This window comes from Drosophila nasuta, chromosome 2R (assembly GCF_023558535.2).
Source record: "Drosophila nasuta strain 15112-1781.00 chromosome 2R, ASM2355853v1, whole genome shotgun sequence".
Classification (NCBI taxonomy): domain Eukaryota; kingdom Metazoa; phylum Arthropoda; class Insecta; order Diptera; family Drosophilidae; genus Drosophila; species Drosophila nasuta.
Window position 1 is genome coordinate 27,600,379 of NC_083456.1, and position 13,155 is coordinate 27,613,533.

The window sequence follows — 13,155 nt, forward strand, 5'->3', positions numbered from 1 at the left end:
CTGTCTCTGTCTCTGCCTCTCTCTGTTTTTGTCATACACAGTAAGTAGTGTTTGGGTTGGGTAAAGTTGATGCTCTGCGTGGGTGCGGATTTTTAGCGTGAATCAATCAAATCACATGACTGCCTGACTGACTAACAGCCAGTGATTTGATTGATGAACTGCGCATCGAGACAGCATGGAACATGAGTGCCACCCAAACTCAAATCCAAACCCAACCCAATCTCCGACCCCAACTAACTACAAGCGCTATGACACGCATTATACAAACAACAATGTCGACTGCCTCCATTGAGTGTGACGCTTGTGGCTTCCATAAAATTAACTTCTTGAAGCGAAAGCTGCTTCTCTCATTTATTGATTACAGCATTATGTGCTAAAGGATGTGCCATTAGATGCCTCATGCCACATGCCTCATGCCTCATGACATGGCATTATCAGCTCTAATGATTATTTTATTAAGTGCAAAACACACACACACTAAAATATAGAAAAAAGGGGCCAGACATCATCACATTTGTAATAAAATGAAATGAGTTTTTATTTTCAATTTTCAAGTGTTGCACAAATGAATTTATTTGCATATATATATATTTTCTTGGCGAGGGTGAGGGAGAGGAAGAGAAAAAGCCATTTTCATAGTTTCCTCGTTTCGCATTTTGTGTGCTGCAATAAAATATTTTATTACTTTTTAAGTGTATTTGCTGCTCTCGTAAAGTTTTGTTTTATATTTTTCTTTAACCTTCTCTCGCTCTCTAGTCGTCTTTCTTTTGCAAGCTGCCGCATCGTAATGTCACATATGACTGAATGACTGACTGAATGACTGAGGGAATGTCTTCTGCATTGGCATGCAAATTTTGTGACGACTCCGACTTCGACTCAACTCAACTCAACTCAACTCAACTCGACTTGGTTCAAGCCAACTTAGTGAAAGTATGCAATGTCAGCAGCGGGTGCTTGCAGTAGAGAAAGAAGGGAAAGAAGGTGGAGAAGGAGGAGAAGGAGGAGAAGGAGGGGAAGCAACATTGCTGGCTGCCTTTGCCAATGTCTTAGAAAATTGTCTTGCTGGCATGTGGCTTCAGCTGCAAGAATTGTCAATGAGCTGCATTATTACTTCGCACATGTGCTGCATGTGACTTCTGCTGTAATTAGAAATACTTTATTATTATTATCTAATGGTTGTGTGTGCGGCATACATTGCGTATACTCGTTGTGGTTTCATTAACTTATAAGCCACATTATATAATATGCAAACGATTAATTTGTGGTTTGACACTAAGATGAAATACCATAATTTATTGTGATCTAATTTATTTAATGCTGCTTGTGGTTAAAGGAAAGCTAAGTATTTGAAATTTGAATGATGTATTAAACAAATAATTTAGATTATTATAAGAATGGATTGTTTTTGCAAAGTAAACAAAAAATGTATGTTAACAACGATATAAATTTATTTCATTTATGGTACTTAGGTGTAAATTTATATTTAAATAATATTAAAAAAATATTAAAAAATATTCACTCATACTCGTAAAATAGCCTGAAATGGAATAAATATATAAACAAAATTTCATTTTATACAACTAAAAATATTGATAAATATTTAGGTAAATCTTGCAAATTTTATATTTGTTTCTTAATAATTTTGTTTGCCAAGAAAAGGGCAGTATTAAATAGGAATTTTTAATAATTAATGATTTGCGTAATATTTATTTAATTTTCAACATACATAATTCGCTATTAAAAAAGTGAACAAATTCTAACTGAAATATTGTAAGCTTACTTGTAAATGTTTAAGAATTTGGTTGACATTTAAGTAAAAAGAACTCAATGATTTTCTGCTAATAACTAATTCTAATAAGAATTTCATTGAATTTTTACCAGAATAAACTATGCAAAGAGTTGTATAGTTTACAAAAACAAATTTCAATAAATCATTGCGAATTAGAGTCACTTTAAAAACAAAAACAATGCTTTCACCTAATGCAAATGTGATGTAAAAATCGCAAAAACCATTTGACAAGCCTGCAATATGAGTATCACATATAAATATAAATGATTCATATACATATTCATAAAATGAATATGCCTAACGCGGTTGTCAGGTGTAGCGCATGAGCATGTTATGCGAAATTCAGCGCTTTGGCTTTGGCCTCAGCCCATGTAACTTGACTGCATTGCTGGCGTGTGGCGTTTCTTCTTTTCGTTTTCGTTTTCGGGTTTTTTTTTTTTGTAGCCCACATATTCAACATCTTTTTTATGTAAATGTGCGAAAATTTCGTCGCACACACACGGGGGCACAGGCACGTATGTGTGTATGATGTGTATGTGCACACACATCTAAAGGATATAAAATGAAATTGTACTTTGTGGCATGAGCACGACGACAACAACAAAGAGACGAAAAAAACTGAAACGAAAGTAAAAAGTGCCACCAAAAAAAAAAAAAAAAAAGTGAAAAGTGAAGGAAGGGAGAGAGAAATGTCTTATTTTCAACGTTGCCAGTTGGCGACCATGGAAACGCGATGCGACGCTGCTGTTGCTGCTGCTGCTGCTGCTGCGGCTCATCATCATCATCAGCAGCGGCAGCGGCAGCAGCAGGAGCAGGAGCAGTCGACGTCCTCGTGCTGTCTGTGTGTCCTTCGTCTATGTCGTTTCCATTTCATCATTGTCATAACTTTGTGTCACAATTTTTGTTGCCACTGCCACTGCCGCTGCCTCTGATGGTGCTCTCATATGTGCACACATGATACGACCATAAGGAATTATTATGCAATTTCGGGTGGGCCAATTTCGCATGTGCAATCTAATATGTGATGCCGCTGCCGCTGCCTCTGCCAGCTGTACTAGAAAATTGTTATCAATAGTCCTGCGGCAAATTTTCAATTATTGGCCAAAACTTTAAGTCATAAATTAAACATGAATTTTTGTATTTTGTTTGTTTTGTTTGCATATTTTTAGTTTTGTCTAAAAAATGTCAACAATTTGCCGTTAAGCTGCTGACAAACATTTCACTTCAAAAACTGCAACAGCAGCAACAAATGTGACTGACAGCGACAACAACAACAATAACAGCAACAACAACATCGACGACAGCAGATGTTGCACACCACTTTGGGGCATATTTACACTTCACTTTGCCACTGTAAAATATTTCACAAATGTAACAACAGCAAACACAAAACGCAACAAAAAGAAGAAAGAAAAAAAATGGTAAAAACAACACTTTGAAAAGGCGAAAAATCTCATGTTGTGTATACGACGTGGCTCAACATTGTTTTCCTGTCGACATTTTTGGCAATTTATTATGTCATTTAATGCTAAGTGTTTTCTCACAAATATGCCATGGCAAACACAAACACACACAAACACACACACACACCAGCACACACACTCGATGCTTTAGGTTTGCTTGCAAATAGCTGACTCCAATTTGTTGGCACCTTGGCAGCAGCTGTGGCATATCAAGTGCCAATGTGTTGCATGCCTTCTAGGCTAGATTTCTCTGCCGGATTGAGCAAACATTGTGTCACACATATGTACGTACTTACATACATATATGTATGTTTGTGCATGTATTAGTAAGTTCTACACAACCTTTGAGCTTAGGTGTTAGAGCACATGCTCAGATGACAATTAATCATGTAGGGGAATAAATAGAAATTGTATTAGAAAAACAATAAGAGTCATCTTACCGCAAATTTAATTTTACACAAATTCAGTTCTATATTTAGCGGTGCTGGAAAATTGGCTGAATAACTGCAACGCACAATGAACACAAAGAAAAAACGAAAAGAAAAGTTTTAGGTAACTTTTTATTTCACGTCTTGAATAAAAAAACTACTAAGGAAGGTACAGTTGAGTGGGTCCGACTACGCGCTATCCATTCTCAATACTCGTATAAGTAAAATAGTGAAATAAAGTAAAAACACCAAAATTTATTATATTGAAAAATACTAAAATATACCGAATTGCATAATAATAAATGTGTCTCTTTCTTTTTATTAAATAAAACTTATTATTATTAAAATATACCACATTAATATACCGAGTAGAAGAGTTATAAGTTATAGTTTTAAAATTAAAGTATACCAAATTAATATACCGAAAAAATACTAAAAAAAATACTGAATTATGTAATTATAAATAATTGCTCTATATTTCATAGTACCCGTTAATAAAAGAAAAATGGTGCAGTTTTAACATTTATTAATATACCGAAAAAGTACTGAAATATACCAAATTCTGTAATTATTATAATTATAAAGCTATCTTTTGTAGTACTTGTTAATGAAAGTAAAACATTGCGGTGTTAGCAATAAATTATTCCAAATTATACTTAAATATACTACATTGTATATATATTACAAATTATTGCTATATCTCTTATAGTCTCTGAGATCTACATGTTCATATGACATATATATATAAATTAAAGGGGTCAGAAAAGACTCCTTCTGCCTGTTATATAGACTAACTACCGGCACTGAAATAGAATACCCCTCTACCCTAAGGTTTGCGGGTATAAAAAGCGAAACAGTGCGAAAAGCTCATGAGAAAATAAATGTTAACAAGAAGCAGCAGCAGCCTGAGGCAGTGATCAGGAAACCAGCTTGAAGTCGACTTCATTGTGGCGCTAACAACAAAGAGGCTGAGCTTTAGAGAAAATCAACTAAAGTTAACTTAGCAGCGAACTTGATTTTGACCGCCTGCTGTGTGTGTGTGTGTGTGGATTTCTGTTAAGCATGCTAAGTAATTTTTTTTAGTGCATTTTCATTTGGCAGCCAATAAAGCAAAGTTGGCAATGTGCATAAAATGCGCCAAACAGTCATTGACATTGGAATTGAAGTTGAAGTTTTTGAGTTTAGAGTCTGTTCTGTCTGCTCCACCTACGCCAACTGTTGCCAGCCAGCAGCCACTCGGTTGCTCCGTTATTTCTGGCCATTTTAGCGCTGCCCTCTGACCATGTCACTGTCATTGGCCCAAGTTTTTGTCGCATAAAGTTTAGCTGCAACATTTGCTTTCGTATTGTTTTGCAGCATTTCTTGGCGACGAGGGAGAGGGAAGGGAAGTAGGGGAAGTGGGGCGGGGGAACGTTCGCTGCTCTGGCGAAATTAAAGTGCATTGTGTGCGAAAAGTTTTTGTGCCGGCAAAACCGGAACAATGAAAAGTTCATGAAAATTTTTGCTTCAAAGCATAAACAATAAACATAAAAGTTTTGACCATTAAAAACGCGCAGTGGCTAAGTGCCCATTGGTCTGTTTGATATATAAGTAGTGAAGAGCGGGTAGTGGGGAGGGGGAGCGGGAAGCGGGGGCGGCGAGTGGATTGGACGTAGCAAAAGTGTCATTTGTTTGTCGGTCTCCAGTTGCTGCTACTCTTCAAGTTTTTGCTTCATTTTAATGACAAAAATCAGCGTGAATTTGATGTTTGGGCACGAAGTTTTTTGACTCTCTTGAATTTAACGCAAGGAATTTAATCATTAAAGAAGTTTTTTATGGTGACGAATAAAGCTACCCCATGGAAGGATCAAGCATAGCGGAAGGGTATTTTACTTTAATAGGCAGCAATGGAGTGGGGGCAATATGTTGAAGAAAATTAGTTAGATTAAACTTGCCCTTAGAAAGGTTTTCATTTAAAAAGTTTAAGCCTCTTTAAGGAGTAGTGAAACACTTTAAATATTTTGTATTTATGTGCTTACGAAGGTACTGAAATATTTTGCTGCTTAAAGATTAAAATTATGAAATGTATTGATTTAAAAGGAATTGTGAATTGCTTTAAATATTTTTAGGCTGCCAAGTGAACAATTTTAAATAATGTATATATTAAATGGAAAAAAAATTTTACTTTTCTGATTATTTTAAAATTGTACGCTGATTTTTTAAAATCTTTAGTCTATGTTTATGAATAGTTAAAATTAAAAAAAAAACTTTTCTGCTGCCTGAAACCCTTCAAAATTCATGATGAGCTGTTAAAAACTATCTCCATATCTGCCACAAATTTCTAAATTATGTTTACGTGTAGTTTAAAGAATTTGCTGAATAGAAACCATGCAACTTTTTGTATCCAAAAAACAATTTCCGGCACTCATGTTTAATTAGAACTTTTAATACGTTCGTAGTTTGCGCTCGATTCATTTGCTTTGCATCGTAGCAGCCCCAAATCATGTTATGCAGTGTACACATGTTCCTATTGCCAAAAAACCACAAACACATTCAAAATTAAATTCACTTAGAATAAACAATAATAAATAAAACATCCGGAAAACAACGGAAGCTGCTGTGAACGCACAATGCTTTCTAACGCAGGCGCATAACTCTTATAAAGAGAATGAGAGAGTAGAGAGAGAGAGAGGCAGAGAGAAGTTAAGAGAAATGTTGTGCTGAGATTTATACCAGTATTTGGTGTGTTTACATTGCATATACACAACGAACGTGCAAATTAATGACGGACAACGTCGAGTCGCCTACCTCAACGCAGCAGCCAAACGCATCAAGCATCCGACCCGTTGGCCGAGTCGTGGCAGTAAACCACAGAGGCAGCGAAGCGTAAGGGGGCCACAGCAAACAGCTGATAATAGTCTGGCAACTTGTGGGGTGGTTGGACTCGAGACTGTCGACGAACAAAGCTGGCAATGTCATGTGAAATTTTATGCATGGCATTCAGTAAAATTCAGTTGGAAAATTCTTCAGAGATTTTGCTGCAAGAAGTTTTCATGTTGCGTGCATTTAAATTTCAAATAACAATTTGAGCAAAACGCTGCATTATTCAAAAGCGAAATAACCGAACGGACCAAGTGAGAGAGAGAGAGCATCTTAAAAACTTTTTTCCTGGTTTACTTTTTTTTTGGCCATTTTATATGACCAGGCTGAAAACACACACACACACACACAGAGTCAGGGGAAGGGGGAAAGTTTTGTACAACAGACGCAAAGCATTTGTAACGTGCCAGGCGAAAAAATATTTATTTCAGCTCGTATGTCACGACATGGAGTTGAGAGGAGAGCTGGGAGCGGGGAGAGTTGGTCCATAAAACTTTGGGCCATTTTTCAAATTTGTCGCGGTCGAGCCCACACACCCAAAAAGTGGGCGTGGCTGTGGTCGCATTTCAAGTTGATAATATCACAGTTAGTGTGAACCACATGCGGATTTTACAAGTGCTCCGCCAAGTTAATGCGTTATGACCCGACCTGGCGAGCCATTCCTCGCCCCTTCTCCCTCTCCCTCTCTCCTCCCACAAACTCCAAACTTTTATGGAACAACCAATGGCAACCACGGACAGCCAAAGCTTCATCGCCATCGCCATCGTCGTCGTCGTCGTTCTCGTTGGGGGCATGTTAAAAAAATGATTAATGATTATGATTTTTTTTCCTTCGTTTTTGGCTGCGTGTGTTGCGACCTGGTCTCAGGACAGCTTTCAGGCAATATCTGCAGAAATATGCGCTTGAAAATATGTTAACGCTTTTTAAATCATCTTGTGCGTGGCGCCGCGTTTTGTTTGTTCTTTATTGTTGTTGTTGTTGTCGTTGTTGAATGTTTCAGTGGCTTTAAATTAAAATGCAGGATGAGGGCATTTTTGTGGCCATCATAAATAATAGAGTGCGGGCAACACAGCACAAATTATGACATTGCTTAAGAAGTGCTAATAAAAGTTCATTTTATTCTTCAAATATTTCTTATAATATTTGTACATTCATTTGTATTATGATGAACAGATCAATGCTAATGTCTTTTAAATTATGTTCCAATTTTTTATTTATTTTCGTATTTTGAATTAATGTTTTCATGTTTAAAGATGAGCTATATATTTTCTTATTCAGAATTACAATTAAATTGTTAAGATTTCCGTAGATTTGGTTTGATCTGACTTAACGATAAGATATCTATGGAAATTTGTATATTAATAGTTTTACATTGTTCGCAGATAATATATCTGTTGCATTCTGCAAAGATTTTTGAATACGTTTCACAGTTTTTGATATTATTTTGTGTGGAGCCGATTTATAACAACTTTTGTCTAATTATTTTGAAATAATTTTATTATTTGAATACTTGTTTTGTCTAACTTTTATAAAAGCAATTTGAATAAACAAACAATTTCAATTTTATTAAAAAACTTATGATTAAATATAGTATATAAAATCAGAGCCTTACCTACCTTAAATTAGTTTGCTTAGAACTTTTACAGAATACAATAAGATGCACTTTGAAGAGTTGTATTTAAATACTTATGATTAAATAGAAATATAATTAATCATATAAAATCGGAACACTAACCTAACCCCATCCTAAATTAGTTTGCTTACAACTTTTACAGGGTACAATAAGATGCACTTTGAAGAGTTGTATGCAGCTTATGGACAACTGGCAAATAACAAGGCAGCACTTGGCCGTTTTCTACTTGGCTAAATCGCATTAAAGCATAACGTTTTTCCCAGTGCCTTGTGCCTTGTGTTGTATTCTGTTGTGTTGCCTCTGCGATAGCTTGGCTTTTGTTGCCTTTGGCTGCACTTAAGCTTTCGCTAGAGATATCAACAAACAGTACTTACCAAATCTACAGACTACAGACAACATTGCCAAAAGGGCTAGACACGTTTTATGCTGGCAACCAGGCAACCAGACAGCGTTGAGAATGAGTTAGGAGGTGGAGCCAAAGAGTGAGCTTATAAATTGCATATCGAATTTAGTAATTTTTGCTTGTGTGTGAGAATAACGTGCGTTTGCCCAAGGCAACAGCAACAACAACAGCAGTAGTTGGTGAGTCAGGTTTCCTTATATATAGTATTTCTGCTGCTTTGGACTGCCGCTAATCATGCAATCGCCTCTGCTGCATTATTATTCCCTGGGAGCTGGAGTTGGGAGCCACAACTCGCTGACAGGTTCTGTGCGCTTCCCTAGACCATAACTTCTGCTGCTGCTGCACATTTTTCATTTTCATTTTCGTTTTCATTTAATATTTATGATTTATTTATGTGCGGATGTTTGTTGGCTGTTCTCATATCGTACCAGAATTTATGCTTTCCGTTTTGGCTTAAGCTACACTCGGCACACTTTGTTCTGAGGGGAGGCAGAGAGTTGGGGAGTTGGGGGGAGAGTTGTCTAATCTAGGTAGAGAGAGAACAATTTCATGCACTGCTTAACACACACAGTAGCCAAAGTCCGTTTTGGCCAACGGCCCAGGCTTATTATGCAAATGTCTGGCTCAGAGAACTTGACCACAATATCGCATTGTTGTCTACTCTAGACTCGACTCGACTCGACTCGAGTCTATTCTCTACGTACGGCCCGTAATAACAATTTGTAAGCTCGGCACCGATAAAAAGGTAAACAGCATGAATTAAGCAGATACTAGACGTTGGGTCTGGCCAAGGCTATAAAGTCAATTGTCTCTGTAAAGTGTATAGCAGAGGATTTAAATAGACTAGCTAAAATAATTTATGGCATTACCGACTTTTTTTTTGATATCTGCAATTTTTGTGCTTATTTATGCAATGTTCTTTTTTCTATATATTATGTTTTTTTTGTTACTTTTGCCATTTTCCATTTTGCCTGCGTCTGACAGCAATTGCAACTTTTTCAATTAGCCCAAACAGAGAGTGCGGCATTAGCCTTATCATAAGCTTTGTGGCCAGGCTAATTGCCTGAGGTCCTGGCACAGGTAACAAACTTTTTGCACGTGCTGCCTGACAGCTCAAAGCCCTAGGCTAACACTTTGGCTAGAACTTTGGTTGCCTTTTCATAATCGATATTTACGATATTTATTTATTGTGGCCATTAAAATAAATATGTGAAACGTTACAGTTCTTTACGTTACAGTTTGCCTTGGGGACAAACACTTCGAGCTGAGACAGACATGAAAAACAAATATAAATAAAACATGTGGGTTATGTGGCTGCAAATTACTCAACAGCCAAAAGGCTGTCAGAGACATGAAGAGAAAGTGTGTGGCACACTGAACTGTAATAGAAAAGTAAAGCTCATATTATATTTATATTTGTCATGACTGGAGGCTGCCTTGGCTTTGGTTTAGGTTCAGGTTTTTTTTTGCTCGCGGCTAACCGCTGACCGATGTCAACTGCTGCTTGGACAACGAGACATTAACAAAATTGTGAGAAACACAACGGAAATATATATTTTCTCTTTCTCTAGAACAGAAACAAGGACAAAAAATCCATAGTAAGCATTGTGCACGATTCGAAAGCACAACAAAAATTCCAATAAATTCAATGCGACACAACAGACACTTGGGAGGACTTTAGGGCATGTCACAGCAATAGCAACAGCAACAACAACAGAAACAGCAGCAGCCGCCCAACAACAGACAACAGACAGCAGACAGAAGAATACAGAGAGACAAAATGTTGAAGGGGGCGGAGATGAAATGTTTCGGTTAGTCTCGTTTCGCTTTTGTTGCTGTTTGTCTCTGTCGTTGTCGCTGGGAATGTGTGTGTGTGTGTGTGTGTGGGGCAAAGTTCAAACCTTTGACATTTGTGCGACGGCATGCATTACTCATACGCAGCGTGGCGGTCGGCGGGAGTAAAGGGCGGCTGCAAATATGAAGCCAAGTTTATGGCAAATAGCTGCACATACAGCTTTAGCAAAAAGTTTTTCAATATGCTTGCACACTGCACTTGTTTAGCGTTTGCTTATAAATTTAATGAAAATCTCAGCTAATAGTTTTGCCAGCACATAAATAAAGTTGTTGCCGCCGTCTTCAAGCGTATAGCAGTACTTTTAAAATATGTTATGCCTTCTACATTCTCTCTATCTTTCTCTTTCTTTCTCGTGTGTGTCACAATTTATATGCAAAACTTATCAACGCTGCAATGTCTCCAAAGCGTCGTTGCCATGCATGTGCCTGAGTAGCAAAAAAATTGTAGTTAGAGAAAATTCAATGTGCTGTTAATTATTGTCGAAATTAGTCAGCTATATTGTAGACAACCGATATGAATATATTCCCCTGAATTTCAACATTCAATTTGTTTATGTGTTTATTTTAATTATTTACCATTTGCAACATATTATTTCAAAATTAATTGCTACATTTGTTGTTACTCATAATTCAATTACACTCAAAGAAGAGACAGTCATGGAAAGAATTTCTATGAGCAATCTCAGCGAAGCTATGACATAAAATAAAAACAAGTTATATGAGATAAAAATATGTATATATACTTTATAGGGTCGGAGATGCCTCCTTCTACCGGTTATATACATTTCCTGCCGGCACAAAGTTATAATAATATAATATAATAATAATATAAAAACACACCTAGATCTATCAAATTCAATGACAACTCGAAATGAAGTTTAAATAATATTGTAAAATAACTCAGATACCTTTGCAAACACAATCTTAGTAAGGTTATATAGACGATTGTTTATTGTAGAAACACATTCATAGACATTCATAGAAATTATTATAGTTTTAAATTTTTTGCGTTAAAAATAATTATTCTGAAATAAAAAACCTAATACTAATACTAAACTAAATACTAATACAATGGAAATATTACACTTCATTGAAAAATTTGGAGACGCAATTTATTCTAATAAAAAGGCAGGTGTGTTGGCGGCAATTTTCTATTCTTGCCAATACATAATAAGAACAATCGTAAATCTATCACCTGGAATTCACAAAATATTACGGAAACTTATCCGCGACTTAAAAAGTCTAGTAAGACCCCGTCAAAGCGTCACCACGATAGCTGACCATTCTCACAGAACTCTGAAGAGGCTTGCCCTAGAATTAAAAGCGCGACGGCACAGGCTTGGTAAGCATCTGATCTAACAGTTTACAGCTCGAAGAATAGCTCTGAAATCAATCTTCAATTTAATTAGTATAATTCACACAATTGTTTATCATACCATTAACATTACCTTTCTGATCAAGCTCAACTTTTATTTAGAATGAATCAAAATCGGAGCTCGCAAATAACTGTTGACCGTTTCTCGTTGTCTGCAAATAAGTGTCTTTCCCGACTCTTTACGAAAAGACTCCATGAGAAACCAATTTATGGGTTCTATTGATGCTGATTCGGATTAGGGTCCGATTCAACTGGATAATGCTTGTCCGGGAAGAACTATAAATAAACAAAATAAAATATTTCAAAAAAATATTTACAAAAATGTTTACAACCGATATACTTGAGAAATTGAGGAGCATTTTAGTTAAATATTTTATTTGAACTGACTCTGAGCTCTGTACTCTCTAGACTATACATCTAGTCTATACAATCGTCTAGATAACCTTACTAAGATTATGTTTGCAAAGGTATCTGAGTTATTTTTCAATATTATTTAAACTTCATATCGAGTTGTCATTTAGATCTAGATTCAATGACAACTCGAAATGAAGTTTAAATAATATTGTAAAATAACTCAGATACCTTTGGAATAATTTACTCAATAATTTGGAAGAAACGAAATCATACTCTAGATGCAGGGCACCATGGGCATTCAGCGGTACATCATCCTGTCATCAGGGCTTTCGCAGCCGCTTGTTATTCGATTTTTTTGATTTGCGGGGGCGGAAATGGGCGTGGCAAAAATTTGAAATAAACTTGATCTGCGTGCAAACATAACAAATGCTGTCGAAAAAAAAAATTATAGCTCTATCTCTTATAGTCTCTGAGATCTAGGTGTTCATACGGACAGACGGACAGACACACAGACGGACAGACGGACATGGCTAGATCGTCTCGGCTGTTGACGCTGATCAAGAATATATATACTTTATAGGGTCGGAGATGCCTCCTTCTACCTGTTACATGCATTTCCTGCCGGCACAAAGTTATAATATCCTTCTACCCTATGGGTAGCGGGTATAAACACACCTAGATCTATCAAATTCAATGACAACTCGAAATTAAGTTTAAATAATATTGTAAAATAACTCAGATACCTTTGCAAACATAATCTTAGTAAGGTTATATAGACGATTGTTTATTCTAGAAACACATTCACATTCAACACATTCATTCATTCACATGAATTCATTCATGTTTATGAATGAATGTGTCGAATGTGAATGTGTTTAAAGAATAAATGGGTGCAATGGAATAGACTATTTTTGGCAATTATATATGCATGTCAATAAGTAATAAGGACAATGACAAGACTGCCAAGTCGAGTTATCCAAATAATACGCAAGCTAAT

At 36.3% G+C, this 13,155-nt stretch overlaps 1 long non-coding RNA gene across 2 annotated transcripts; it reads right to left on the reverse strand.

Moving 5' to 3' along the window:
• Positions 1 to 11,519: 11,519 nt before the first annotated feature.
• On the reverse strand, positions 11,520 to 12,237 carry LOC132786361 (uncharacterized). Of its 2 annotated transcripts, none has more exons than XR_009632435.1 (3): positions 12,145 to 12,237; positions 11,878 to 12,080; positions 11,520 to 11,823 (listed from the first exon to the last, which is right to left on the reverse strand). It is a non-coding gene; the product is annotated as an uncharacterized LOC132786361 (long non-coding RNA). The 2 variants fall into 2 exon arrangements; XR_009632436.1 differs by having other exon boundaries at positions 12,137 to 12,151.
• Between the last annotated feature and the right edge of the window lie 918 nt (positions 12,238 to 13,155).